This window comes from Pteropus vampyrus, unplaced genomic scaffold, assembly GCF_000151845.1.
Source record: "Pteropus vampyrus isolate Shadow unplaced genomic scaffold, Pvam_2.0 Scaffold3, whole genome shotgun sequence".
NCBI lineage: Eukaryota > Metazoa > Chordata > Mammalia > Chiroptera > Pteropodidae > Pteropus > Pteropus vampyrus.
This window is the reverse complement of record NW_011888784.1, coordinates 17,222,722-17,242,552: the sequence shown is the minus strand read 5'-3', so window position 1 is coordinate 17,242,552 and position 19,831 is coordinate 17,222,722. Positions and strand designations below refer to the sequence as shown.

Below are 19,831 nucleotides of genomic sequence, written 5' to 3'. Positions count from 1 at the left end.
ATGTCATAATCAGGATATTGCATTGGTATGGAACATTTTCATTACCACAAAAATCCATCAGGTTGCCTTCATATAGATAGCCACATCCATTTCCCTCTTGTTCCTACCTCCTGTTTAACTCTTGACAGCCATTAATCTGTTCTCTGTATAATCTCTGTATAATTTTGTCATTTTAAAGATGTTATATTAATAGAAATATACAGTAGAGAACCTTTGGGGATATTTTTTTTAACTCAGCATAATTCCCCGTAGATTCATCCAGGCCGTTGTATGTACAATAGTTTGTTCTTTTTGATTGCTGAGTAGTATTCCATGGCATGAATAACCACAGCTTATTTAATCATTTACTTGTTTCAGGACATCTGGGTTATTTCCAGTTTTTGACTATCATAGGTAAAGCCGCTATGAACATTCATGTACAGGTTTTTGTATAGACATAAGTCTTCATTTCTCTGGGATACGTGCCCAGGATAGCATTGCTGGGGCATATGGTAGTTGCACGTTTAGGTTTTTAAGAAACTGCCAAACTGATTTGTAGAGTGACTGTACCATTTTATATTCCCACCAGCGGCGATAATCCAGTTTCTCTGCATCCTTGCCTTCTTTTGGTGTTGTTACTCTTTTGTTTTGTTTTGTTTTTTTAATAGACTCTATTTTTTAGAGTAGTTTTAGATTCTCCTTAAAATTGAGCAGAACTTCGAAAGATTTCCTATGTATCCCCTGCCCCACATATATACGGCCTTTCCCACTATTAACATCGCCACTAGAGTGATAAATTTGTCACAATTGATGAACTTATATTGCCAAGTTATTACCATCCAAGATCATAGATTGTTTACATTAGAATTCACTCTTAGTGCTGTACATTCTGTGTTTTTTGTTTGTTTGTTTGTTTGTTTGTTTTTATGCCTATAGCACCTGGTCTTCCTAGGTGGTTTCCCATCCAAGTACTAACCAGGCCCGACTCTGTTTAGCTTCCAAGATCAGATGGAATCGGGCGTGTTCAGGGTGGCATGGCCATAGACTCATTCTGTGGATTTTGATAAATGTATAAGGGCATGTATCCACCAAAACAGTGTCCTACAGAATAGTTTCACTGTCCTAAAAATCCTGGGTCTGCCTTTTCGTCTCTCCCTCTTCCCTAATCCCTGGCAACCAGTAATCTTTTTATTGTCCCCATAATTTTGCCTTTTCCAGAATGTCATTCAGTTGGGATCATATGGCATGCAGTCTTTTCGGACTGGCTTCTTTTACTTGTCACTATTCTTTATTTTAGCCATTCTGATGTATGTAATGATATCTCACTGTGATTTTAATTTGCTCTTCTCAAATGACTAATGATATTGAACATCATTTTATGTGCTTATTTGCCATCTGTATATCTTCTTCAGTGGACTCTCTTTATGTCTTTGCTCATACTCTAAATGGATCATTTTGTTTTTATACCATTGTGTTTTGAGAGGTCTTTATAGATTCTAGATCTGTTCCTTTGTCAAATACGTGATTTGGAAACATATTTTCCCACTCTGCAGCTTGTCTTTTCATTCTTTGGAAAGCTTATTTTGAAGAGTAAATGTTTTTAATTTTGATAATGTACAGTTTACCAATTTTTCCTTTTAATGAATATCCAATTGTTCCAGCACTATTTGTTGAAAAGATTGTCTTTCCTCCTCCACTGAATCATGTGTGTGTTTGTATAGTAACAGTTTACAAATTTATAATCATATATATATAATGTTATATCTAGAGCAACAGCTATAAAAACCATACAAAGAGACACTAAAACATATATATGATATATTATACTTTATATATGTAATATATGTTACATTATACATGTATTTAAAATAGTCTTCATTCAACTTTAAAAAATCTGCCAAATAACTAAGTCTGAATAACCATAATTTACCCATAAATTGTTTTTTACAGTAAAGATGGTGTTCCATGAAAAAAGTAATTAATTCATCTCACAACTCAAAAACCTTACAGGTGCTTTTTCCTTGAGACAAACATTGTACTTCACCATGCAGCAGAAATGCTTTATTGGTACTTTTCATTTTATTGTACAGAATATAAAAAAAATGTACACTCAAGGGTTCAGAAAGTTAATAATGTTTACTGCTTCATTAAGGACATTCTTAAGTAAAACTGGCTTTAAAGTTATTTATTTATTTAAATACTTATTCATTTACTCTAAGAAAGTAACAGTGAAGACTACAGTGGCTATTAGTATGGTCTGGTGCCACTGCCCTGGTTTGTGCTAAGTCACCAGCAGCTTTACCCATCATTACTGTTTTTTCTCCAATTTTTTTTTATTGTGGTAAAACATTTAAAACCATAAGAGTCACCATTTTAACCATTTAGAGTGGTTAAAATACATTCATGATGTTATACAATCACCACCATTATCTAGTTCCAGAACATTTTCATCACCCAAAAGAAAATTCTGTATCCATTAAGCAGTCATTCCCCTTCCTCTGCCCTCTAGCCCCGGACAACCACCATTCTGCTTTCCGTCTTTATGGATTTTCCTGTTCTGAACATTTTGTATAAATGAAATTATAAAATATATTACCTTTTGTATCTGACTTCTTTCACTTAGCATGAGATTTTCAAGGTTCATTCACATTTAGCATAAGTATATCATTTTTTTTTTTTTTTTACAGCTGAAGAATATTCCACTGTGTGAATATACCACACTTTGTTTATCTGTTCAAAAGTTGATGGACATTTGTGTTATTCTCACCTTTTAGCTTTTGTGAATCATGTTTCTATGAACATCCATGTACACCTATTTTGTTTAAACACCTATTTTCAATTCTTTCGGGACTATACATAGAAGTAGAATTGCTGGGTCATAAAGTAGTTTTATTTTTAACTTTTTGGTGAATTGTCAAGCTGCTTTCCATGGCTCTTGCACCATTTTGAATTCTCATCAGCAATGTACGAGGGTTACAATTTTTCCACATTCTTGCCAATACTTGCTATTTTCCATTTTTAAAAATTATAACCATGATTTACCCAGTTAGTGACATTTCAGATAATTTTTCCTTTCTTGCCTTTCATAAAGGACAAAAGTGGGGTAGTGGTTAAGGCCATGAGCTTTTTGCATCCGATAGAACTGAGTTTGAACCTTGCCTCAGTAACACTAGTTTTGTAATTTTAAAAAGTTTCCTAACATCTCTGAGCCTCAATTTCCTCAGCTATAAAATGAGGCAATGAAACATCATGGAATTCTTATGAGGTTTAATAAGATAATAAGTTTAAGTTGTTTGGTACATAGTTGGCATTCAACAAATGGCAGCTATGAAAAGGCAGTAGTATTACAAGTGTGATGTAATTTATTATCTAAAAAGGGACAGCTATGAGAGTAAAAAGAGTGCTGTCAAAAATGACTATGGACAACAGGTTTTACCTGTCCCAGGTGCACCTGGAAGTGTGGTCATCCTAATAAAAGGAAGTTGCAGGAAATCATTTGAGCAACAGAAGAGAAAATTGTTGCCCAAAAAAGTATCCTGGTAGGATTCTCGTACTGGGATACTTTCCTTTGATTACTTTTTCCATGTCCCTGTTCCTTGTGATTATTTAAGACACGTGTCCTGAGGTAATAATTAACTGTTTCCCTAGTGGGCGGGAACCCTTGGACTACAGGAAGAACCAACAGTTATCTTTTGGCATCTAGAATTTTAACATAAAATCAAATTTCACCACTAAAGTTGCGGTCAGTGACCAGGTAGGATAGTCATGTAGCTGGAACCTGCAGCTGGGAGAAAACAACTTTGAGCCAATCAATCCCCAGGCCAATAAGAAACAATAAGGAAACGGGACTGTAGAAATAAGCAGGCCCAGGGAAAGCTTCTAAGGTCTTGTGGGCACATTAGTTAAAAGCGGTCCTGTGGTTAACTTTTCCTCATTGTCATAGTAAAAAACTCTCCCTTAGGGGAAGATTTAAGATGCTAATGAGACATGCTACAAACAGCTTGTAGCATGTGCAGTGTAGGACCTACCTCAACATGCTTTGGGGAGGGAGAAGGGAAAGAGGAAGGGGTGGCCTTTGATCCCAAGAACCTACAAAATCATGGTGCCTGTAAGCCTCAGAGAGCCATGTTCATTCTCTTTGGAGTGCATCTCCTCGGTGCATCAAGCTTTTGCTTTAATAAACTTTTCTGTCTGTAAAACTGTTTCGCCCACTCTCCTGATCTCTATTCTGAGCGGGGCAAGGACCCCCGCGCTGGTAACAAAGTCCAGTCTGACTGCTGAGGCCATGGGACTGGAAGCCTGTTATAACATGAAAACTAGTGCTCAGATGTATTTTACGTTAGAAACAACGCGCTTGGAGTCGTTAGAGTGACTGATTATAGAAAATTTTCTTCTGAGCTCTCAGATGTCTGGGGAAAGGTGTTATGGAAACATATAATTGATCATTGTCCCCTTAAACTTTCATTTCAAACCAACCCAGGTGGTGGAAACAGGCCATGGAGGGGTATAGCGCATAAACTTTTGGGACCTTGCAGATCAGCTAGATCAGAAGAAATAGGAAACTAAAGAAGAGAGCTAATATTTTGGGTTTTTTTTTTGGGTGGGGGGGAGGTTACTGCACTCAATTCTAAACTCTGCTTGAGGTGTTTTATATATATAATTCTCAAAATAGCCCCTTGTGATAAGTGATATTATTCTTATTTGGCAGTCGAGAAATAGTTAGATATGTTTAGAATTAGGTCGATCTGGCCTTCAACTTTCACTTATTCCTTTGTGCTGTGAACCTGTGGTGCTGCTGGCAAGGTGTGCCACCCCAGTGAGGAGCCAGCCATAGCTCAGGAGTGGGTAATGGTACATCTGATCTACCCTTTAAGTACCACCTGTACAGAGCCTACATTAAATCTTTAAGGTGGCAAGTTATCAAGCAGAACCAAACCAAATAAAACCTCTACCCCCAGAACAAACAGAGAAGAAATTGTGCGATATTGTGACTTAGAATAACATATTTATATGTGGTCTTTTTGTTTGTGCTAGAGCTTTTAAAACCATTGGGATTTCTTAAGAGAGCGATAAAAGTGTCTTTTGTTATGTTAATGAGGTGACTTTTGAAAAGCACCTAAGGCTGAGGGCTGGTTGCCAGGGATACCAACCAAGAGTAGAGAGTTGGAATGTTCAGTCCCATTCCCTGATTTCTGGAGCTGGGTGAGGGAGGCTGGAGGTTGGCCAGTAATTCAATCAATCGTGCCTACATAATGAAGCCGCTGTAAAAACCCAGAAAGCTGAGGTTCAGAGAGCTTCTGCATTGGTGAAGACACGGAGATTTGGGGAAAGTGGTGTAACCACAGAGAGCATAAAAATTACACACCTTTCCCCCATACCTTGCCCTATCCACCTCTTCATCAGCTATTTCTGAGTTACATCCTTTTATAATAAACCAGTAGTTTAGTAAGTAAACTGTTTCTCTGAGTTCTGTGAACTGCTCTAGCAAATTAATTGAACCCATGGAGGGAAGGTCTTTGAAAACTCTGATCTATAGCCAGTCGGTCAGATGTACAGGTGACAACTTGGATTTACATCTGGTGTCTAAAGTGAAGGGCAGTCTTACAGGACTTGAGTCCTTAACTTGTGGAATCTGATGCTACGTCCAGGTAGGTAGTGTCAACATTGAATTGACTTGCAGGGCACCCAGCTAGTGGAGAAGAATCGCTTGGTGGTGTGTGACCGCCCCACCCCCAACCCCCATACTGAAATTGGGAGCAGAATCACTAACAAAGCATTGTCTGTAGAAAACATTCCCATTCTGTCACTCAGGGAACACGAGGTTAAAACCTGCTTTGCAATTTGACTGAGACTGCGAAGGAGTTCCTTTAGCTGAGCAGTTTGCTTTACCAAAGAGCTTGTTTGACGTGCAAATCATAAGGACTAGGCCTTGGACCTAAGGCCTTTCCTCATTTCTGCTTTTAATAGCTTTTGACCTCCTTAAGACTCAATGTTCAGGTTTCAGGTTCTATATTCAATAAGCCCTTCTGTCCCAGGTCCCAGAGCTGATGGCCATCACAGTTTCAAAAATATATATATATTTTGTGATTCTCTCCCTGCTCCCTTTCCAACCACACATGTGTACACAGCATACACAGACCTCCCAGAAGCTTAGGAAAGACATACATGGGCAGGAGCAGGAAAAAGAGAGAAGGTACAATATTCTTCTTCTTAATTTTTAAAAAGATTACTTGTGTCTTCCAATCATTACATTAGGATATCTAAATGTGAGATTTTTTTTAAAAGAACCTCATTTGTACATTTTTTGTATAATTATCTCAAGTGTATACAGTTTAGATAATGTGCCGAGTTAGCTATCTTTCGAAAATTTTTTTTCTTTTCTAATTATTTTCAAATATTACATAATCTTTTGGGGTTTGTGTTCTTACTCTAATGGTCACAATAAAAAACTAATTTCTTATCATTTTTTGATAATTGTATAACAAACGAATCAAAAATTACACTCAGGTTCTCAAGACTAACCTTTTCTGAATGAATAGCTAGCTATAGGTCAAAGGTCTGGGAAATGACTCAGTTATCATAAACCTTAACGACAGTGATTTGGTACACCCCAAATCAGCTAGGATTATAAAACATTTTCTTTTAGATGGAGCCTTGGGAAACTATCATATGTAATGAACATGGAATGGTGCTGATAAGGCATTTACTGATAAGGCAGCCCTACTGTCAGCAATACACAACAAATATCTGCTTATCTGTAAACCTTAGTCATAGAGGCACACGACTCTTAAGGGAGTTCTCGGTTTCACAGCTTGGCAGTATTTCATGAATTAATTTTCATAGTTTCCTCTGAAAGCTTCTAAGCCTATATCGAGGTAAATTAAAAGGTGGTTAATATCAGAAAAGATCTGAATACACTTCTCTCCTTGGAAGCTCTAATCATCTTCAGAAATTTACTATTTTCTACTTTTAATTTCCCTCCAGTTTGTGTCTTCTTTTTGGCTGCCACTGCCTCTGTGTCAGCCTTTCTCTTGGTTATAGCTTCCGGGATCATTTATAATGACAATATAAGAAGGAACAGGGAAGGAAGGAAGGAAGAATTAAAGAATAAGGCCCCAAGTGACAGAATAGGAATGTTTTCTGGAGACAATGCTGGGAGACCCCACTAACTAGTCACCTTCATACGCTCTGTGCTATGCCAACCTACAAGCAGCCCACAAAAAGGAGTCCGCATTAAATAGAACCTGTTTAAATAGACCACTTTCTTAGGTGTCGCCACTGGGTTTTTATCTCCCAGCTAGTAAACATTCAGGCTGAGATTTTACCAGGACGTTCTGACTCTAGAGCCCACGCATTTAACCACTGCTACCCAGTGGAGTCTATGAGAAATGAGAAAGAAATCGTTGTCTTTAAAGACAGTACAATTACCACTGGTTAGTCATAGACATCTCAGTAGAATTTCAGACAAGTGAGAAAGATAAACTCCAGAAACAGCTGAGCTGAAACTTGACCTTTGGCTATGTAATTCAGTATTCCTTAGGCTATAAATGAAGGAGTTACAAATTTGTTTAAGCAAATGGGGACTTTATTGTCTTGAAATTCTGACCTTGGGAAGGCTGGGACTCAAGCTGGCCCCAAGAATGACAGGAATCAGAAACAAACATGCCACCAGGACTTCCTCTAACCCTCAGATCTCCCTTTTCCACCTCTCTTTGTGTTGGCTTTGTTCTATTAAACAAGCTCTTTTTCTGTGGCAGGGGATATGGCACTGGTGACGCCAGACTCAGGTTCTAACAGCTTTGCCACAGACAGGACCTGGCGCTGTCTGCCTCCAGTCCTATTTTGAAGCATTGTGGGGAAGGACTTTGATTGCCTTGGCTTAGGTTAAGGGCTAATGTCTTGTGGCCAAAGGTAAAGTGCTGTGCTGGGCACAATGTGGCTCAAGTGCACACCTCGGGGGCTGAGGAAACATGGCTGCTGGAAAATCAATGTGGATTGGGTGCCCATTCTGTTTTATGCCTGCCGCGTAAGTAGCTGATGTTGGAATAACAAACAAACAAATCTAGAAGCCAGATTTCATTCCTTAACCAGTTGACCATAAAACTAGACTCGTTGATTATCCTTTTTTTTTTAATTTGGAAAAAAAAAAAAAACAAAACCCAAACAAAAAATGACACAGGCACTGGGGAGAGAATGGGAGGGTAATTCCTGCCACATACTCTCCTGTTGCACACAATCAGCCCTGACTCAGAATCCCCCTCCTTCCCACCCTCCAATCTCAGGCTGTAATATTTTGAAAACTTCAGGTAAAGAGAAAGTAGTTAATGGCCCCCAAAAGTTGATGATTCCTGAAGTATATCTCAAATAGTTATTCTTTAGAGATCTTTTTCTAATTCATTTTAGAAAATGAAGCACTGCTACTCTATTTAGCATTTGAATTTCTTGTGTGTAATCACATGTTCTTTTTATTTGATCTTAAAAACTGCATATGTTGATTTGTAGAAATAAAAAAAATTGTTTAATTTAGCACTAGAAATAGTCTAATTAGACAGAAAGAAAGCCTCAGTTACCATTCAGAAATTCCGATGATAATTGAGAAGGAAAAATAATTATAAATAAAGAAAATTAAAAAATAAACATTTGAATTGTAGGTTTTACGAGTCTATCATTGGAAAATTCAAAGGAATCTATCAAATATTATCAGAGATAATAAGTTATAATTGTATGTGTAAAATAAATATGTAGCATTTATTATTTGTACACATGATTGCCAAATGCTAAAATATACAATGATAATGAAAGATTCCTTTTTTTTGTTTCTGCAAATATTGAATTACTGAGAATTCAAGACACACAACCTTTAAGAAAATGAGAAGATCCTAACATGAAAAATAAAAAAGGACAAGAATAAATGGACAGATATATACTATTCCCAGTTGAAAATTTTAAATAAAGAAGACAATAATTCCTAAATATAATACGTAGGTTTATGCATCATTGACGCATTGTCAGTGGAAGTTGTAACAAAATAGAAAATAGAACTTGACAATTTGATAGTCACCTAGAGGACTAAAGAACTCAATACGAATTTATAAATATGTATATATTCATATAAATTCATTCTATCATATTTGAAACATTTTAGAAAGTAATGAAAATCAAAACATTATAGCACTGAGTTAAAAGAAGATAATTGCCCAGAGGAGTCTATTCCATTGTTCATGTAGTATAAAAATAATGTACAACAAAACAGATGCAATGTGACAACTGCGGGGTGATTCTGCTTTCACCTTGCCTCCTGCCTCCCTGCCTCCTGGTCTGAGCGCCTATGCACTTAGCTAAGTGGACTCAGGGCCTGCCATGTCTCTCTTTTCTCTACATGCACATCTAGAGGTGCGGATCGTTGTGTTTCTGTACCTTGCATCTGGTTGGCAAGCAGTATTATTTCGGGATTTGGGTGCAGGTTTTAGCCGGGAGGCCCAAGTTGCATGCTTCAGCTCTGCTTCTTCACAGGGATACAGTGGGATATTGGACACTAACTCAGTTCTATGACAGTGGTTACTTTCTTATTTGCTATTTCTTGTAGCGATTTCCTTGGGAGCCTGAGGTAGAAGGGAAGGCTTGGATGAATATGGCTGACAGAGGAGGATTTGAGAATTCTTGCAGAGTAGAATGATGGTTGCAAGGGGTATGGGATGAGGGAAATGGGGTGATGTTGGTCAACGGTTACACAATTCCAGTTATAAGATAAATAAATTCTGGGGATCTAATGTACAGCATGGTGACTATAGTTTACAATACTGTGTTATATACTTGAAAGTTGCTGAGAGAGTAGATCTTAAATGTTCTCACTACACACACACAAAGGTAATTATGTGAGGGATGGAGGTGTTAACTAACTCTATTGTGATAATCATTTCTTAATCAAGTTATTATGTTGTATACCTTTAAAGTATGCAATGTTACATGTCAACTGTATGTCAATAAAACTGGAAAATAAAAATTTTTTTAAAGTAATAAATAGTACTTTTTTTCTCTTTTGCCTCCAACTGCTCCTGTGGGACCTCCCACCACTTTCAAGGCCTCCGCAATAGTATTTGAGAATATCCAGGGGTTTTCTCACATGAGCTCAGCTACATATAGCATCTGACATCCTCACTTACCTGCTCCAGCTCCCACCAAATTTCCTTCTGCTGTAATAGGTTGGATTGTGTCTCCCCAAATTCATATGCTGAAGTCCTAACCCCAATCCCTCAGCATGTGACTTTATTTGGAAGCAGAGCCGTTGTAGATGTAATTAATTAAAATGAGGTCACACAGGAGTAGGGTGGGGCCCTTCTTAATCCAATATGACTGATGTTCTTATAAAAAGGGGAATTTGAACACAGACACGCACACAAGGAGATGTGTCATGTGAAGATGAAGGCAGAGATCAGGGTGATGCTCACATAGGTGGAAGAACAGATTCTCACAGCAACCAACCACAGCTCTAAGAACCCTGCTGACACCTTGATCTTAGACTTCTAGCCTCCAAACTATGACCCAATATATTCTGTCGTGTAAGCCATCTAGTTTGAGGTACTTTATCATGCAGCCCTAGGCAACTAATACATATCCAGAATCCTTTCTGGAATGTAAGAGCCATAAAGGCAGAGACTGAGTGTGTCTTGTTTGTTATTGCGTCACCAGGGTTTTGCCCAGAGTCTAATACACTGTGCTAAGCCAGTCCCTATTGGGCAACTGCCTGAACCTCTCCTCATGCTGTTAGTAGTGCCCATAGACTGGCGGTGCAGCTGGGGCTTGATGACTAAGCTGTGATGCTGTGCCAAATCAGGAATGGCTGTCATTAGAGTGTCCTTTAATGGACGGTTGGTCGCTACTGCTGCCACTGCCGCCGTCAGTGGCAAGGGTCTGCTTTCTCCCACACTCATCAGCTTGGTGCTGCTGTTAATGCTGGAGCTAACAGCTAAATGACTGGTTGTTCCTCTGGCTTTAATATAGGCTAATTTGAACAATCTGCAGTCCTCTGTTTATTTTAATTTTCAGTCTTCTGGATGTTTTATGTTTTTTGTACTCAGTGCAACAGATGCTTTGCTAATTTTCCCCTAGAGAAGACAACCAAGAAATCTAGAACCATGAAAGTTTTAGGGGCTGGGTGACCCTGCATGGTAGTGTGTTTCTGCGACAGCCGGGCAGCTTTCTCCGACCTCGTTTCCGTTTTGAATATTGGAAACACAAAATGAAGAGAGGCATGCTCTTTTAAGTATGAGATGTTTCACAAAATGTTCTAGAACGCACAGTAAGATACTGGCTTTTAGGATGCCGAGGTTCACATTCATTTTTACAACACTCCTAGCCACCCTCTCATCCAAATGCTTGGAAGTCCTCAGTAGATATTCGTGGAACTGAATAGAATACATTAGGACTATGAGGTATGATAAAGGATAACAATGTACTTCAAAGAATTACTTTTTAGAAAGAAGCTTTAAAGTAGAGACAATATCTAATTTGGATCATTGTGATTAGCTAGTTAGGCCTAAGTAAGATTCAGGGTACATTTTTCACTTGTCTATCAAATATAATTATGCCATTTTCCCTCTTCTTGGAATGGCAGTCCTGTTTGACATAACATGTTAGGAAAACACATCATTCAAAATTTTAAATCCTCATGAAATTTGAACTCAAAGACCACAGATTTATAGCAAAAAGACAACACTTCTCTGTAATCCAGAATTTATTTTTTTTGCATAGTTTATATTATTTATTTAAAATTGATATTATTATAATTTGATATTTGTGCAGACATAGCTTGAGTTTCACAGTTGTTATAGACCTTGGTTCTGACCGTGACCCTGTAATGAGTGTGCTGTAAAATTTATCTCCCCATGGAACAATACTGGATATTGATTCAGAGCTAATATAGATGGAGAAAAAGTGGGTGGAATGTGAAGAGTCGAGAAAGGGGAAGTGGCCTGGCCACAAAGCTGATTTGAGAAAATCTTGTGAATTTACCATTTATCCATTCAAAAATATTATTGAGCACCTTCAATGTGCTAGGCACTGTTTTAGGCACTGAAGTACATCAGGCAACAAAACAAAGTCCTGGCTTTCTTCGAGTTTATAGGCAATATATAAAACCATAAGAAAAACATTAGATTTTTACAACTGTTAGGCAAGGGTTATACAAAAGACAGTGAGTAGGTGGCCACTCTATTTTGGGAAGTTTGGTCGAATCTCTTGAAGGTGACAATTTAGGGGAAATCTGAGTAAGTTACAGCAACAAATGTGGAAGATACTGAGGTAGCGGGTAGTCTTTAGAAATATTCTTTAATGAGTCCTTGAAATGAGCATTCAAAAGAAATGTCGAAAGCTAAAATCCCACTCTTGGAAACTTCTGCACCATTCCTACCTGTGTGATATCTTCCTTTTCTGAATCTCCTTCTGGTACTTGCCGTGGGTGCGCTTTCCGCATTCTGCTTATGCTTGTGTCATAGACCCCAGAGCACTTTGATGCACTAATTTCTTTACATGTCTCTCCCTTTGTTCTTTTCTGTCAGTTCCTAAGAGCAAGCTTTATGTCTTCCTTTTTTTGGTTTTGTCTGTGGCTGGCAATTCCTGGCATGCACTAAGTATTTAATAAATAAAGTTCAATGAATATATTTGTCTCATCTCCACAATTAGACAGAAAGGCAGTATCACATCTCAGGTATTTTTTAATCTCCCTGGGTGCCTGGCATCAAGAGGGACAGAGTAAGTGGTAGGGAAGGCTGCCAATGGCAAGTTCTTAGATGAGAGCACCCTGAAATCTTTACTCAAACTACACTTGGCCTTTGAGCCTTTGCTCAAAGGATAAAATAAAAAGATGGAGCACAGCCTATGTTAGAGGGAGATTTAGACAACAGTCAGGTTTTTCAGGTGTTTATTGGATTTTCGAGTAGACCAAAGTTGGAACTTAGGGCTGAAAAAAAGGAAGGAAGGAAGGAGATAAGTGGGGAGTTTGGGCTAGGGGGTTGGTATACTGGACACAGGATATTTGCAAAAATGGTCAGATGATGTTCTCAAGGATAAAAAATATTTCCAAAAGAGGCAAACACATTTTTATACAAGAAAATGATGACACAGTAATTGTGCTAGTTTGGCTTTTTGTTTTCTTGCTATATTACATCATTGAGTCATACAGGCGTGGTGAAGAGGGGACAATAAAAATAAGTTATCAATGCACTATTAACTCAGCGTGCTCTTACCTATTAATAAGACATTGATGTCTCCTCTTATGCGTGTCCCATCGAGAGGCACTTTCTCATTACCTCCAAGCGGCATACACAAAATAGCTTTTTTAATATACTCATGCCTGTGGATGCTTGGTGCTAAAGACTTGTTTAAATGGTCAAAGATATCCTATTTAAGAAACAGGAAACACTTACATTGCACATTATCAACATTAGAATAGAATCTCATTATCCATTAGCTGGTATTTGTGCAATTTACAACTCACTTTAGATTGAGTTTTGCAGAATTTCATGATCTTTGCCACATCATCAGCTGAAAATGTAGGTGCTCATCAGTTTGATATTATTAGCTAAGTTATGGCCTGCGTTCTCTAGGCTGCAGAAATCTTTTAAGAGATGCTGCTAATTAACTATTAAATAAATGCTTGGATAAAGTTATCTTCATAACAGATAGGCTACTTGGAAATTGCTTTCAATAAAATGGAATGAGTTAAATTTCTTTCTTTTTTTGTTAACCTTTGCCTGTCTTCTCTAAGTCTCAGACAGAAAACTATACTGTGTATTTTTTTTTTTTTTTTTTTTTTTTTTTTTTTTTTTAAGACTTCTGCTCTCCTTAAGTTTCTGAAAGAAGGAGCTGGTAAAAAGATTCTCTCTGAAATGGCCTGCGGGAAATAAAGATGCTTCAAATGAATACTGATGTTCTCTGCTTTGAGACAAATCTGGCACAATGCATCTGGTTGTTCACACAGGAAGCAAAGGAAACCTGATAGAGGCAAATGTTTCAAACCGAAAATAAATCACATGATAATTTAGAGAGAATTATATTTTCATTAAGTTGCACTTTTTTTTTTCTTATTTTCAATGAGAAAAAAGAAAAACTAAAAAGCTTGGAAAATTGGGTGCCGTTTTTAAAAGCTATGACAGATTTTTTCATTGGACTGAAAACTAAACGTAGTCTTCGATTTTAAGCACAAAAAAGATTTCTTAAATAGGTAAGTACAATTATCTAAAGACATTTACTACTTTTAGCAAACATTTATCTTCCTTTTTTTAAAACCACTACTTAAAGAAGAGTTTGTTTTCAAAAGCAGAATTTAAATGTTTAATTTGCTTAAATCTACCAGTCCAACAACATAAATATTTACTGAATGTGGCTAGGAAGGGACGGGCTGAGGGGTGAGTGTGCAAGCCCTGCGAGGCCAGGACTAGGATGCAGAAGACATGGGAGCTTACGGACAAAACGAGATTCTTAGACACAAATTCACCTTCTGGAGGAGAATGGTCCTTTACGGTACTGATATGAGAACGTGCGTGCCTGTTCAAATGGTTTTGAGGCCAGGGCTGGGGTGTGGTGTTATGTGGCAGAGACCAGAAGAACTAGAAAAAGGCTGCTCTAACACTGAAGAAGAAATGAGAGAAATTTGCTGAATTTAAATCCACTAACCAACCATGCACTCACCCAAACACTCACCCATTATTTCCAAACATCCGCTACCCACAAAATCGCTGTGGTGGTTGCTGTGGGGGAAGGTAAAGACAGAGAAGACCCAGTTCCTGACTCAGAAAAGGAATCTAAATGCCAACTCCGTCCTTCCAATGAAGAGGCCAATCCTTACTGGCTCCTTATCTTGCCATTTTGCATGATAATAATAACAAAGAATCTCCTTCTCTTTCTGCTTTTCTTTATTTTTCTTTTAGGCTTAACTTTCCTTTTTTAAAGAAATGAAAGCCTAGTTCTTGCTTCCTAAAGACAATTTTATTTTTTCAATACCGTTCCTAATGTCGCCAGGCTATCATCTAAAAGACCCTAAGGTTTCTCAGTACCTAAACTATGTCACGAGCTATGCTTGCTTTCAGGAACTGAAAAGGATTTCTCACCTGAAAAAGAAGAGGGCTAAGTCCAAAGACCAAGGCGTTGAATGCAAAAATCAAGATGGCCATGGGCATCATGTGCAAAAAGAACCTTGTGCAAAAGGGCCAAGTGCAACAGAAGAATACGCATGACTAAAAAAGAATTTAATCACCCTATGCCTCAACCTATAAATACAGGAGGCTTCTTTCCACTGGGGTTGGAGCGGGGAGTGCCATTGGAGCATGAGCTTACCCTTCTCCATTCCTTGATCAAAGAATAAAGTTTCTGCTCTACTTTTCCAAACTTAATGTCATTCTATTGGCACCAATGGCCCTGGGCAGAAGGACCTTGGTTTGGGTCCCCAACCCAGAAGGGTTTGTAACACCAAGACTCTGTTTAAGTTTTTCAAAGTCAAAGAAAGTTAGACATGGATTATCCTAGACAGAGAGGCATATTGACTCACACACTATTCTTTGTGGAAGACACCACTCTTTTTTTTCCCCCTGTAATGTCTTGTTGCCTTCCATTTATGAGAGTTGTGGTGATGGGGGTCACTGGTATAAATACATTTTAAGCTGAAAGTGGTAGAACAAGGGAAAAATAAATTAGAAACTGCATATTTGCCTGGAGCTAAGGCTAAAGAAATCAGCTTCTTTATCATTTTTGTTTCTCAATAGTTAGACTTGTGCATAAATCTGTTTATACCACATCATTCTTATCAACATCCAGAGATTTCAAAAAAACTTCTAATTGAGAAGCTCTCCAGCCAAGCTCTGATTATACTAGTTTTGTTCTTGTTCTTAGATATTTCCTTCAATGTGGAGGAGCAGTTAGACTGATGGTTGCTGCTTTTGTGTGTGTGTGTGTGTGTGTGTGTGTGTGTGTGTCCCTTTTGTGTTCACGTGACTAGTTCCTACTCTGGCATAAATTTAAGTTCCAAAACTCCAAACAAAATTGACAAAAGAATTGATTGGCAATAGGAAAATGAATCTTCAGCTTCACCAGAGTCTGAAGTGGGTGCCTGGGTCTTGGCTCTGGATGCAGAGAGAATTTCTCTAACTTATGAATGAGCTTTGTCAAACTCATTTGCATGTCAACCACTATTTCAATCAATCAGACAACTGGGCACCTACTATCTGCCTTGTACTGTGCTATAAATTGAATTTACATGAATTAATAAAACACAATTCTCTTCTGCAAGGCAAAGACTGGTGGCTTTAATTGTTTTACTTTTTAAAAAAGGTTTGCTTTAAATTTCTTTTCATACCCATTTATGATAACAAAGTGAGGCTAATTTCTTTCTTCCTTCGTTCTTTTCTTCTTTTCTTTCATTTTTTCCTTCCTTCCTTCCTTCCTTCCTTCCTTCCTTCCTTCCTTCCTTCCTTCCTTCCTTCCTTCCTTCCTTCCTTCCTTCCTTCCTTCCTTCTTTCCTTCCTTCCTTCCTTCCTTCCTTCTTTCTTTCCTTCCCCACTCTCTCTCTCTCTCTTTCTTTCTTTCTTTTTTTCCTACATTTAATACTAACTTGACATACCTCTCTCTCCACCAAAGAAAAAGAGTAAGGGAAGAGTGCCGAAATGAGAGAACACTTCTCTGTTTCAGCATTTTCATGTATGTTCATGCATGTCAGCAAATGTATTCAAGCTAGCAGGAGACCGCTTCTGAAATAGGAAAAAGTTAAAAATATGAATCATATATATCTGGTCTTGATATTGTTTGCCTGAGATCGGCTACACAGCTTGCTAGACTCAGTACAAAATAAAAATTTGGAGCCCTTTGTTCAAAAATTAATATCAAGATGTCAGAACCAAGCATTAACCAAGCGTGGGGCACTCATGAGCACGAGGCCCTGTGTGACCACACAGGTTGCACACCCAGAATACTGGCCTTGTACTTACTATTACATGAGGTGGGGAGCTCATGATTCTTATACCCTGTCACAGCTTAATTCTTAGTGAACCACATGGCCAAGAAGAGATAATACAGATGATCTCAAGTTACTAGCCTAGACCAGCATTTCCAAAACATGGTCTGGGGAACGTTGGAGAAATGTTGGATTAAGTATGGTCAAACAGGTTTTTATCGAAAATATCTCAGAGTTTTGAACATCCTAGGATTATTATTGTGTGTTTCCAGGAGGCACAACACAATACGTAGCATTTCTCAAAAAATTTCGATGGGTTTGTGAACACTGCAAATATAGGTAAGAGTAAGGATGTGATCCCAGAGAGTTAAGGACCTGACTTGTTCTAGAGCTGAGCTCTGTCTTCAACTTCTGACTCATGTATCAAAATATCTCCAGCAGGATGGCTTGTGTTCCCACAGTCAGCATTGCAGTGGTGAATGTGTACAGCCTAAGCGCCTGTGCAGATACCAATGGTTGCTTATCCAACGTCTGATCTCTTCTTCCTTGCGCATAGAGCCCCGATCTGTTCAGGGTTAGAAATACCTTTGTGACTCTTGCAGCTTGGGATGGTCATGTGACCTAGTGTTAGACAAGTGGAAACCTATGGTGTAGGGATTAAAAAGGGCAGAGTCAGTGCCTTTACTCTTCATAGTCCCCAACTTTCTTTCTACTTGGAAGTCAGAAAAAATGCTTGTAGGTACAAAATCTAAGTTATGATTGTGAAGATGAAAGTCACAAGTGAGAGCAGTGGAGCAGGGCAACTGAAGGACCCCGGTTCCTGGGTGGGCCTCCTTGAGAAGCTCTACGCGTCCTAAGTTGCCTTTTTGGGCTTCTCATTACTTGAGAAAAACAAACCTACTTGACTAAGTTGCTGTGTTTGGGTTTTAGTTCTCTGCAACCAGATGCAAGCTCAGCTGGTGGACTGTCTGAAATGTAACACACCCAAGGCTGAAGCAGCATTTCCCTCCTACTCTGCTCCTCAGTTTCCTTTTCGTCCAGTTGCCCACTTAGGCGACCTGGTTGCCATCTTAATCCCTCTCCTTGACTCCCTGTAAACTGCGATCCTTGCTTCACTGCTGCTGCTAAAGGCGCTCTGGGCACAGCCTTCTTCTCCGCAGCCCTGATTAGTGAAAGCCTCTAATGCCCCTGGCGAGTCAGTCACAGCAGCCTCTGACTTTGGGGAAATCCCAGGCTTGCCATGCTTGTGAAGACCACTGTGGATGGGGGGTGGGGCAGGGCGGGGATCCCCCGTTAGGGTTATCCCCTTGGTAGGTCCCTGTCCAGCTCATGTGCTGAGGGATGCTGCCTGGCTGAGCTCCCACTTCATCTTCCCAAGCAGGAGAGGGTCCAGTAGAGATTCTGTCTTGAGCACCATCGTTGGTCATAAATTAATATTTTATTGTTCCTTCTCTTTTCTAGAAGCCCCAGGAATATTATCATAATTTGAATCTTTTATTTCCTCTTTCCATATTGCATTAGGAGGGGACTGGTGGGAGTTTGAGAAATTCGTAGGCAGGTGAGGCCACGAGAGGTTTCAGGCACATGGCTCCAAGATAAACACTAGCTGGCACGTTCGATCAATTACCAAGTCCCTTTGCTTTCCCTTCTAAACTCAGCATCCCCACTGATGCTACTCCATCCAAGCCCCCTTGGCCCTTTCATGACCTTCCAGGTGCTCTCCTCACACCCGCACCCAGCTTTGCTTTGTTTCCACCCATTTCCTGTCCTGCATTCCCAGTGATCTCATCCACTCATGTCGCTCCCCTGCTTCCCGTGATGAAGTTTCTCCATTGCTTTCAGGGTGAAGACCAGAATCCCTTGCCTGCTTTGCAATGATCTTCATGGAAAGGCCTTTTTCTACTACTTCATTTCTCACTAATATTGTTTACTCATTGCATTCCGGTCCTACTGAACAATTGTAAATGATTCTATGCTTTCATACATCTCCAGCACTTTGAAAATACTGTTTTCTTCCCTGAATATCCTTTACCTTCTCCCTCCTCTCATTCGTCTTCCTAATTTCTACTTATCCTCCAGGTTCCTGCTGAGATGCCATTTTCTTTCGAAAGTCTGCTCTGAGCTTCAAGACACAGTGAGGTTCTGCCCTTTGAGCTCCCAGACCACGTTGGACATATCTCCTCATAAGAGCGTGGACACTGAGACAGAAAGACTTGGGTTTGAATACCAGATCAGTCATTTACTAGCCATATGGTCTTGAAGAAGTTACCCTTTTAGACTCAGTTTCCTCATCTATAAAAATCAGTAGTAGCGATCTCTTACTGCTTTTATGTAAATTAAATGAAATAATGCATATGATTATTTCATTTAATTTTGTTCCAATGCATAAAACACAGTAGGCATTCAATAAATGTTCCAATGCATAAAACACAGTAGGCATTCAATAAATGATTTTATTAATGGGCTACCTGTCTGTAAACCATCAGCTTGTAGACAGAGAATGTATTTTATTCACGTGGAACAGCTTTAGCATGCCGGTCTGCACTGAAAACTTAATATATGCTCAAGAAGCACTTGCTGAATGAATGGTTGGGTAAAAAAGATATGTAAGTTATTCCCACCACTTCCTTCTTCCGTATTTCTTAAGGGGTTTAGTTCTACTTCAAGACAGAAATAAGTTTTACTTTGAACAAAGTGGTATATTAAATGCTTCACATATATCAACTCATTTAGTTTTTTTAATTAAACTTATTTAGGTTACATTGGTTAATAAAATTATATGGGTTTGAAGTGTACACTTCAATAATACATCATACGTATATTGCATTGTGTGTTCACCACCCAAAGCTAAGTTTCTTTCTGTCACTTTATATCTGACCCCACTTTACCCTTACCTACCTCTCCCTCCCC

General features: G+C 38.8%; 1 non-coding gene across 1 annotated transcript; it reads right to left on the bottom strand.

Annotated features, from left to right (window-relative positions):
- Positions 1–906: 906 nt before the first annotated feature.
- LOC111741496 lies at positions 907–1,025 on the bottom strand. The gene has a single exon (XR_002781011.1). It is a non-coding gene; the product is annotated as a 5S ribosomal RNA (ribosomal RNA).
- Between the last annotated feature and the right edge of the window lie 18,806 nt (positions 1,026–19,831).